Raw genomic sequence first — 11286 nt, forward strand, 5'->3', positions numbered from 1 at the left:
AATTTTCAATTGATCGTCGGCTTTTTCATCCCACCTACATACACTTTAAGTATAAATCATCAGATATATAAAGTTTACTTCAAGTACTGTTAAATATCAAAAATATCAATTTTTAATGATTTGCCATATAATGTGTATTGAATTGCGAATTTCAAAAATCAAAATTATTTGATATCAGAATGACATTCTTCAGATTCAGAATGCAATTCGATATGTCTGATGTGCTCTAATGTCCCACAATAAATACTGTCCAAACGCTCATACCCCAGCCCTTAAGCATATAGAAAGGAAAATGTCCTTTCTCATGGTACTAAATTCCACCAGGTCTAACTTTAGACCGGTCTAACTCTTTTGTGCATATGGACCTTTATATTTACTTGTTGGGAGAGAAATTAGACAAAAAATGCGAATGATGCATCTAATGCACGAGCCATGATGGGGGAGTGCATTAGACGCATCAACATCAGCTATCATTGATTTTACATGTACAGCTCTCTTCACCTAGTAAAAGTGGCACAATTGTGATTTTACCCTTTCGTTGTTAAATAAACATACCTCGAGATTGAAACAAGCAAATTAAACAGAACAAACGGCATTTGAGAGCTAAGACTGTGCCCTTGACTTTGGTGTAAGCATAATGTCACGACGGTATTTTATATTTGCCAAAGAGGGCGCTTTTCACTTGTACAATTTTTTTTGAGACAGGCTGTATATTTTGACCAGTCTGGAATAGAAGTTGATATACCATTTTTCACCCTGATGTAACAGTGACATCTTAAGTGTGTGCATGTGTATGCCAGCACTTTGAGTGAACACAAGCGATTTGTAGCTGCACCCAATGAAATGCACACTGACGCCACTGCCACTTCAGGGTGGAAAATAGTCTAGTCATTATGTGTGTCATTGCTTAGACACTGTTCAAATGCCCTATGTTAACTGCAACCTAGAATTATAGCATACATTGTTGCAGTAAATGTCTTTTGGTAGCTGCTTGAAAATCTAAGACTAATAAACTATCCCAGTCATAGTGCAATACAGAGATATTGTTACATCAGATGTGATGTGAAGTTAACATAGGCATCATCTAACCACTTGATTTTGGTGGATACTCCTTTTTTATGTCATGCATATTGCATACATACTCATTTAAATACATCTGAAATTGAATGCTGAGATAACGCTGACAAAACTTCAACCGGGCTAAGTGACCTGGTAAAGGGGTTTCTGTAGATAACGGGTTGGGGCATTTTTACAGGACAGGCAACAATCAAGCATTACCTTGATTGGATTCGACTGTAATGAGGTCTTTATCATGTATCATTTTCCTGCCTTTTCCAGATGAGTTATATAGCTATGAGGAGAACAGATTTGTTTGGAATTTTTTGTCCTTCAGAGATTTTGAACCCTGGACCTTTTGCACCAAAGACAACAACCTTAACCAATATGCCATGCTGGTCCCTTCCCATAGACATATTACTTACTGAAGGGAGGGACCCTGAGTTTAAGGGGTTACTCATTCCCTTTTCTTCTCATCTCATTTCCTCCCTCCATTCTCCCCTTCCTTTCCCTCCCTTCTCCTCCCCCTCCCTTTAGGCTCATCCCCTCCCTTCTCCCTTCCCCCACTCCTTTTCCCTCCCCTTCCATCCCCTACTCACCCTCTTGCCTTTGGCTCCCATCTCACCCATTCCCTATGTTCCCTTCCCTCCTCTCCATTCTCTTTCCTCTTTTCCTTCCCTTCTCTTTCCTCCCTTTTCCTTCCCTTCCTTGTGGTGAGATGTATCCCTCAGTGGCGGAGTATTATCACTTTTTTGACGCTGCTTCCTTCTCCTTCTTCCCTTTATTGTTAGATAAACGACATGAAAAGTGATTTATGGAAACGTTATTTTGTATATCAGCTGATGTAGTATTAAGGCTGTAAATATGTTACATTGTTGTGTCTAATCTGAGTTGTGTATAATCTATCTATCTAAATGATAGGTTTCAACACTGCTTGGTTACTACAGCAGTTTGTTGAACAACATGGCTATGTACCAAAAATGTTGTACATGATGTCCTTAGAATGAAAATATATAGTGTGTAAATTAGAATGGCAAATTATAAGATTATAGGAAATATTATAAAACACTAATACCTCAGGATATTTCATTTCTTTGTATTCCTTCATGTCAAAAAAGAGATATTTTGACTTTGGCATAGACCTATTATGAAAATAAAACAATGCAGTAATTTCATATGTCAATATCACACTTTTCAACTTGGTACACAACCAAGCCAAAAGGAATATTTTTCAAGCAAAATTAATTGTTAATTTCAATTAAATATTTTGTCAATTTATACAGCTTCAATAATGCTGAAAATTCCACCCCAGTTAGGCTTTTTTGTCATTTAATTAATGTTCATGCTTCTGAAAAGAAATGTTTTCACTATTTTGGCCATGAATCGGACTGGCATCTCTTCACATTAGACTGTTTCCTTTTATGGTCAACAGCAGGAATCGCCGTATAGGGTGTGATGAGTTGGTCAAAGAAGCCATTTGGATCTGCAGAAAAGGACATGACACTCTAAACAAGAACGAGGGGGCCTACACACTCAACAACATCTTTGACCAAATCACGCCATCTATAGTGGTTCATGTTGCCCATAAAAAGGAAACATTCTGATGTGATGAGGTACCAGTCTGATGAAAATGTGAGTACAACATCATTTTTCATAGGAATTGTTCAAATTGAACAAAATACACCATATTCAACTTAATTAATCAAATAAGTGCCCCCGGTAGAATTGTTCAACTTTTTAACTGACAACTATTTAAACATTCCCTTTTCAATTCACATATACAACTTTTATTCATTGTTTCATTTTATTTCATAAATTCACACAATGACTGTCAGTGCACTAATTAGGGCATATAATGTGACCTGCTCAGACAAAACCAGGAACAAGTTGCATTTTTGACATTTCATGATTTGAATAAAAATACTAGACAATAAGCACTAGACAATAAGCTTTAAAATGATACCAAAATTATACAAATAGCATCAATACTTTTCAAGATATGGATAATTTTGCAAATGATACCTTGATATTTGTGCCAAATTGCTATTCTGAGTAATGGGCAAATTACTTTTCTGTCTTACATAGGATTGAATGGGGTTCAACTGTGTTTTATTGCTTAAATAAAGATATTAGTACTTTCAAGGATTTGAAAGTCCACTTTGTCCCACAGTCAAATACCATGGGGGGAATGTTACTTGTTCCGGTTTTGTTAGAGCTGGTCACATATGGTAGTTAAGGGATGGGTATGAATGTGTGGACAGTATTTATTGTGGGACATTAGAGCACATCAGACATATCGAATTGCAATCTGAATACGAAGAATGTCCTTCTGATATCAAAGCATTTTGATTTTTTGAAATTAGCAATGTAATACACATTTTATGGCAAATGATTAAAAATTGATATTTGTGATTTTAACAGTACTCGAAGTAAACTTTATAAATCTGATGATTTATACTTAAAGTGTATGAAGGTGGGATGAAAAGCTGACGATCAATTGAAAATTTTGACCTTTCGTATTGAAGATATGGATTTTTTTTCCCAAAACACCAAAAAAATTAGGCCTTTTTGGGGAACAAATCCATATCTTCAATATGAAAGGTCAAAATTTTCAATTAATCGTCTGCTTTTCCTCCCAACTACATTCACTTTAAGAATATATCATTAGATTTATCAAATTTACTTCGAGGACTGTTATATATCAAAAATGTGAAAAATATCAAATTTTATTAATTTGTCATAAAATTTGCATTATATCTTGGAATTTCAAAAAATGAAAATTATTTGATATCAGAAAGACATTCTTTGTATTCAGAATGCAATTCGATATGTCTGATGTGCTCTCATGTCCCACAAAAAATACTTTTGAAACGCTCAAAACGCTCATTCCAGATCCCTTAATTATTTGATATCGGAAGGCCATTCTTCGTATTGAGAATGCAATTCGATATGTCTGATGTGCTCTAATGTCCCACAATAAATACTGTCCAAACGTTCATACCCCTTCCCTTAATGGAACTGATTGTGTACATATCCTGTATATAGTTAATCCAGCAAAATATATTTAAAACGTTTTAAGCAGTTATATGTTGGGTTTTGGTAAAAATGTTTTAATAACATTAAATGTCAGGTTTTATAAATGTCATGAAAACACGTTTTGTATGAAAACACACTGCAACATTTTTTACATGTCAAAATGTTATTGGAAAATATTTTTGCAAATATTTTTTGCCAAATATTTTGGCAACACTTTCAAAAAATGTTTTTGAATGTTGTATAAACGTTTCATATCCTTTATTATAACCTGACATTTAAACGTTCTCTGCCAAGGCAACCTTTTCTAACCTTTTGCAAACAATGTGGAAAGCGTTTTGTGTTTGCAGGGTATGCACTTGCATTTTGGGAGAGTTACATGCTTTTGTCTTTCTATATCCGGACATACAATACAAAATGGCACTAATATATTTACATAATTGGTTTTTATTTTAATCATCATTGAAATGATTTTTACTACATTATAGGGTTTCATGTATAAATTATCTTTAATTTAAGGTACTTTGCTTGTATTTGAAATGTATTTATAGCTTTTTTTGTACATGTTTCTATCCCCCAGTCACTGAACTGTTTGATGTATATATTGGTATGTATGGTCTAAATTATAGTTGAGTAAATTTTCCTAATATTATCATATTGTGATAGCAAGGAAATTGCCTTAAAATGAAATAGTTGCAGTTGATAAAATGGCTGTCATTTAAATGCAAGCACTATTTTCTTATTTTCTGGCTAATAAGGAGAGGTTATAAGAGATCACCATATTAAGCATACCTAGTTTATTACTGTTACTGTAGAAATGTAATTTATCATATTTAATGGCTCCCAACCTGATCTGAAATAAATTTAATGATCCGTATAGATTGTGAACAAACATTTTCTTACTGGTACTTTTCTTCACCAAATGACCTCCTAAATTATACACTACATCTGAATAAACCATAATAATACTAAGTATGTTTACAGAAATTAATGCATTTGAACCAACAAGTCTTTGGGGAAAGTTAATGGATTTGAGTATTTATTGTTATACAGAATTTGCATGGAAATTCATGTGAAGAAAATCCTTTAGTGGTTTTGAGAATTCCTATGTCACACTTTCCTTGCCAAAGCATAACTTGAGTAAATTCCCCAGTGCATCCAGTTAGTGAATTTCATCAGTTTTATTTTATATTAGGAATTTCTTACTGTTTATTTTATTTCACTACCATAAACGAAGCAGAGTGTGAAAAATGCAAATTATTCCCCTTTTATTGCAAGTTGAGTGAGTAACTTATGAATTCGTGAATAAGTAGTTCAGGAATCATTATTTTTAATATAAACAATATTTTGTTGGCATAGAGATTTTCTGAGTATGTCATTTTTTAGTATTTAGCCATCTGGGAACAATCTGTAGCTCTGACATAACTGGTGAATGGTACGTACTTGTAAGAGGAGGTACAAAGTGTTGTTGTTTAAGAGTTGCTTCATAATCTTAACACCAAAATCAGGCACAAATATTATTTTAACACCATATCTGGCAAATTCTGGTAAGTACATATCATTAGATTTAAAAAGTGTACTTTGAGGACTGTTAAATGTCACAAATGTCAATTTTTGATAATTTGCCGTAAAAATTGTATTATATCACAATTTAAAAAAAAAAAATCAAAATTATTTGACATCAGAAGGACATACCTCCAATTCATAATGCAATTTGGTTTGTCTAATGTGCTCTCATTGTCCCGCAACAATAATGTGCAACGGTGGGTGACCGAGCCCTTGATAGATTCATATTTTGATTACAAAATCATTGCTATGTTTTGCATACTGAAGATTGCATTGTTGATCAAGTTTGCTATCACTGAAGATGACAACTGATAAAGTCTGTTATTTACTGAAGATGACAACTGATAAAGTCTGCTATCTACTGAAAATGGCAATTGATAAAGTCTGCTATCTACTGAAGATCACAATTGATAAAGTCTGCTATATACTGAAGATAGCAATTGATAAAGTCTGCTATCTACTGAAGATAGCAACGAAGATAGCAATTGATAAAGACTGCTATCTACTGAAGATCGCAATTGATAATGGCTGCTATCTACCGGAGACAACAACTGATAAAGTCTGCTATCTACTGAAGATGGCAATTGATAAAGTCTGCTATCTACTGAAGATAGCAATTGATTCAGTCTGCTATCTACTGAAGATAGCAATTGATAAAGTCTGCTATCTACTGAAGATCGCAATTGATACAGTCTTCTATCTATTGAAGTTAGCAATTGATAAATCTGCTATCTACTGAAGAATGCAATTGATAAAGTCTGCTATCTACTGAAGATAGCAATTGATAATGGCTGCTATCTACCTGAGACAACAAGTGATAAAGTCTGCTATCTACTGAAGATCGCAATTGATAAAGTCTGTTATCTACTGAAGATCGCAATTGATTCAGTCTCCTATCTACTGAAGATAGCAATTGATAATGGCTGCTATCTACCGGAGACGATAACTGATAAAGTCTGCTATCTACTGAAGATAGAAATTGATAAATCTGCTATCTACTGAAGATCGCAATTGATACAGTCTGCTATCTACTGAAGATAGCAATTGATAATGGCTGCTATCTACCGGAGACAACAACTGATAAAGTCTGCTATCTACTGAAGATGGCAATTGATAATGGCTGCTATCTACTGAAGATCGCAATTGATACAGTCTGCTATCTACTGAAGATCGCAATTGATAATGGCTGCTATCTACTGAAGATCGCAATTGATACAGTCTTCTATCTATTGAAGTTAGCAATTGATAAATCTGCTATCTACTGAAGAATGCAATTGATAAATATGCTATCTACTGAAGAATGCAATTGATAAAGTCTGCTATCTACTGAAGATCGCAATTGATACAGTCTGCTATCTACTGAATATAGCAATTGATACAGTCTGCTATCTACTGAAGATAGCAATTGATAAAGTCTGCTATCTACTGAAGATAGCAATTGATACAGTCTTCTATCTATTGAAGATCGCAATTGATACAGTCTGCTATCTACTGAAGATAGTATACAAATATATACTGCCATGAGAGGTTCTGGTTAAAACTATGGGCCCGAGGTGAGATCAATAGTGCGCCCCTCAGGAAAATAGTATTATTGATCTCAACGAGGGACCATAGTTTTAACCAGAACTTCGAATAAAGGCAGTATATATTTGTTTTATATACTTCATTAATATGTTCTTTGTTCATTGATTTGTTAAAAGAAAATTATTTGACGTTTTGACTCTCCCGCTTCTATCCTGAGTGAACAGCGCGGCTAATTTAAGCACAACCTACCCTTCAAAAAATCGAATAGCCTAAAATCGGGCTAACCAATTACAGCAGCGCGAAATGACGCTATGGCAGTTTCGCGTGCGAGAACTGTTCCGTCGCATCGAATGCGCGCACGCGGAAGGCATGGTCAAAAGTACTATTTACGGCTTGGAGGTACTATTTACGGCTCATCCGGGACATTGAAAATACTATTTACGGCTTAGAGATACTATTTACGGATAGGAGTACTGATGGTAGAACTATTTTTGGTCATGTGATCCACTTTTAACCAATCAATGAACAAGAATATATTAATGAAGTATATAACAATTGATAATGGCTGCTGTCTACCGGAGACGACAACTGATAAAGTCTGCTATCTACTGAAGATCGCAATTGATACAGTCTGCTATCTACTGAAGATAGCAATTGATACAGTCTTCTATCTATTGAAGATCGCAATTGATACAGTCTGCTATCTACTGAAGATAGCAATTGATAAAGTCTGCTATCTACTGAAGATAGCAATTGATAAAGTCTGCTATCTACTGAAGATAGCAATTGATAAAGTCTGCTATCTACCTGAGACAACAAGTGATAAAGTCTGCTATCTACTGAAGATAGCAATTGATAAAGTCTGCTATCTACTGAAGATAGCAATTGATACAGTCTGCTATCTACTGAAGATAGCAATTGATAAAGTCTGCTATCTACTGAAGATAGCAATTGATAATGGCTGCTGTCTACCGGAGACGACAACTGATAAAGTCTGCTATCTACTGAAGATCGCAATTGATACAGTCTGCTATCTACTGAAGATAGCAATTGATACAGTCTTCTATCTATTGAAGATCGCAATTGATACAGTCTGCTATCTACTGAAGATAGCAATTGATAATGGCTGCTATCTACCGGAGACGACAACTGATAAAGTCTGCTATCTACTGAAGATCGCAATTGATACAGTCTGCTATCTACTGAAGATAGCAATTGATAATGGCTGCTATCTACTGAAGATCGCAATTGATACAGTCTGCTATCTACTGAATATAGCAATTGATACAGTCTGCTATCTACTGAAGATAGCAATTGATACAGTCTGCTATCTACTGAAGATAGCAATTGATACAGTCTTCTATCTATTGAAGATCGCAATTGATAATGGCTGCTATCTACCGGAGACGACAACTGATAAAGTCTGCTATCTACTGAAGATCGCAATTGATACAGTCTGCTATCTACTGAAGATAGCAATTGATAATGGCTGCTATCTACTGAAGATCGCAATTGATACAGTCTGCTATCTACTGAATATAGCCATTGATAAAGTCTGCTATCTACTGAAGATAGCAATTGATACAGTCTGCTATCTACTGAAGATCGCAATTGACACAGTCTGCTATCTACTGAATATAGCAATTGATAAAGTCTGCTATCTACTGAAGATAGCAATTGATACAGTCTGCTATCTACTGAATATAGCAATTGATACAGTCTGCTATCTACTGAAGATAGCAATTGATACAGTCTGCTATCTACTGAAGATAGCAATTGATAATGGCTGCTATCTACCAAAGACAACAACTGATAAAGTCTGCTATCTACTGAAGATCACAATTGATAAAGTCTATTATCTACTGAAGATCGCAATTGATTCAGTCTGCTATCTACTGAAGATAGCAATTGATAATGGCTGCTATCTACCAGAGACGACAACTGATAAAGTCTGCTATCTACTGGAGATGGCAATTGATAATGACTGCTATCTACTGAAGATCGCAATTGATACAGTCTGCTATCTACTGAAGATCGCAATTGATAGTCTTCTAGATCGCAATTGATAAAGTCTGCTATCTACTGAAGATCGCAATTGATACAGTCTGCTATCTACTGAAGATAGCAATTGATAATGGCTGCTATCTACCAAAGACAACAACTGATAAAGTCTGCTATCTACTGGAGATCGCAATTGATAAAGTCTGCTATCTACTGAAGATCGCAATTGATACAGTCTGCTATCTACTGAAGATAGCAATTGATAATGGCTGCTATCTACCAAAGACAACAACTGATAAAGTCTGCTATCTACTGAAGATCACAATTGATAAAGTCTATTATCTACTGAAGATCGCAATTGATTCAGTCTGCTATCTACTGAAGATAGCAATTGATAATGGCTGCTATCTACCAGAGACGACAACTGATAAAGTCTGCTATCTACTGGAGATGGCAATTGATAATGACTGCTATCTACTGAAGATCGCAATTGATACAGTCTGCTATCTACTGAAGATCGCAATTGATAGTCTTCTAGATCGCAATTGATAAAGTCTGCTATCTACTGAAGATCGCAATTGATACAGTCTGCTATCTACTGAAGATAGCAATTGATAAAGTCTGCTATCTACTGAAGATCGCAATTGATACAGTCTGCTATCTACTGAAAATAGCAATTGATAAAGTCTGTATCTACTGAAGATCTATATCGATAAAGACAAGTTTACTATCTTCTGAAAATAGCAACTAATAAAGTGTTATATCCAGTGAAGATGACAAATATTAAGTATGATAAAGTCTGCTATCTACTGAAGTCCGTATGCTTGCTATTTACTGAAGATCGCGATTGATAAAGTTTGCTATCTACAGAAGATCGCAATTGATCAAGTGTGTTATACAACTTTTAAGTTTAAAAACTCTTCACAATTCCTTGATATCCATACTCTGGACTCTGAAATATAATATTTTGTTTAATAATGTAAAAGAATTCTGTAAAAAAGTGCTCTTTTCATTGCAACGACCCGCTCAAAAAGGACAAATCTTCTGGGCGCAAATATCGTATTCGTATTTATATATTGATATATTCCCTAAATACCAATTTTTTCCGTAGTAATTCGGGGTAGTAGCAGTTGATCGGCATGATCGGTGCGAATTGAAGCAGCTTGCATTTAACACCTCATTCCAGTTTTCAATTCTAGACCTCTTCAATAATTCATTACAGTTATATTGAATACTATATTGCTGCACTTTGCATATCAACTAGAATTCCTATACTCGTGCCCTACTTCCTCTTATCTTTTTTAGTTCAACCCCGGGTTCGACACGTTCATGAATGTTGTACGGACCATCAGTCAATGAAATATGTGTGTTGTGGGTATGCATTTATATTACTTCCGAGGACTTGTGCGATGACAACACACCAACACAGCGATGATCTCGTGCATGACGGGGACAACAATTAACGGGTCCTCGAAATGTAAGTCCACTGAATAATATCAAAATCAGGGACATGTATCCTACTGTACCCTCTGCATAACCACCGTCCTCAACGTTGACATTCTGGGGACTTTTTCGGTATTACCGATTTGTGAGGCCTTGACATGATAACACACCAACAAACAGAGGACTTCAGGATCTCGGAATTGAGTAATTCAGGATGGATGGGTGTGTGTAAGAGAGTGGACGTGTTTTCTCACTCGTAAACAAACTTTCAACCTTTTTATCCTCACTATCTACCCTGATATCAATCTTTATGTATGATGTCCTTTAAGTTAGCATACCGTGTGTTTGTAATTTACCCCTTTGATAGCGTATAAGGGGCATCAATGTTCTCCTGTCATTTTCTCCACATTATGATTTAGAGGTTAGATTTAGGGATTAGGATCGAAATTGGGGAATTTACGGTTAGCCTTAGGATTGGAGTTTTAGTTTTCCTACATCTTGACCAAACGAATGAAATAGTTCACTCCTATTTATTTGTAGCGCATTGGCCTTCTTTTCTTTTTCCCTTTATTTTCAATTCTTCTTTTTGTTTTCAAACGCCAAGCTTGAGTAATTTAATTTGAGTATGGCTGGTCCCATCAATCATACTCAAGTCTGTTTCCG

The sequence above is a fragment of the Amphiura filiformis genome, chromosome 3 (assembly GCF_039555335.1).
Source record: "Amphiura filiformis chromosome 3, Afil_fr2py, whole genome shotgun sequence".
NCBI classification, from domain to species: Eukaryota; Metazoa; Echinodermata; class Ophiuroidea; order Amphilepidida; family Amphiuridae; genus Amphiura; species Amphiura filiformis.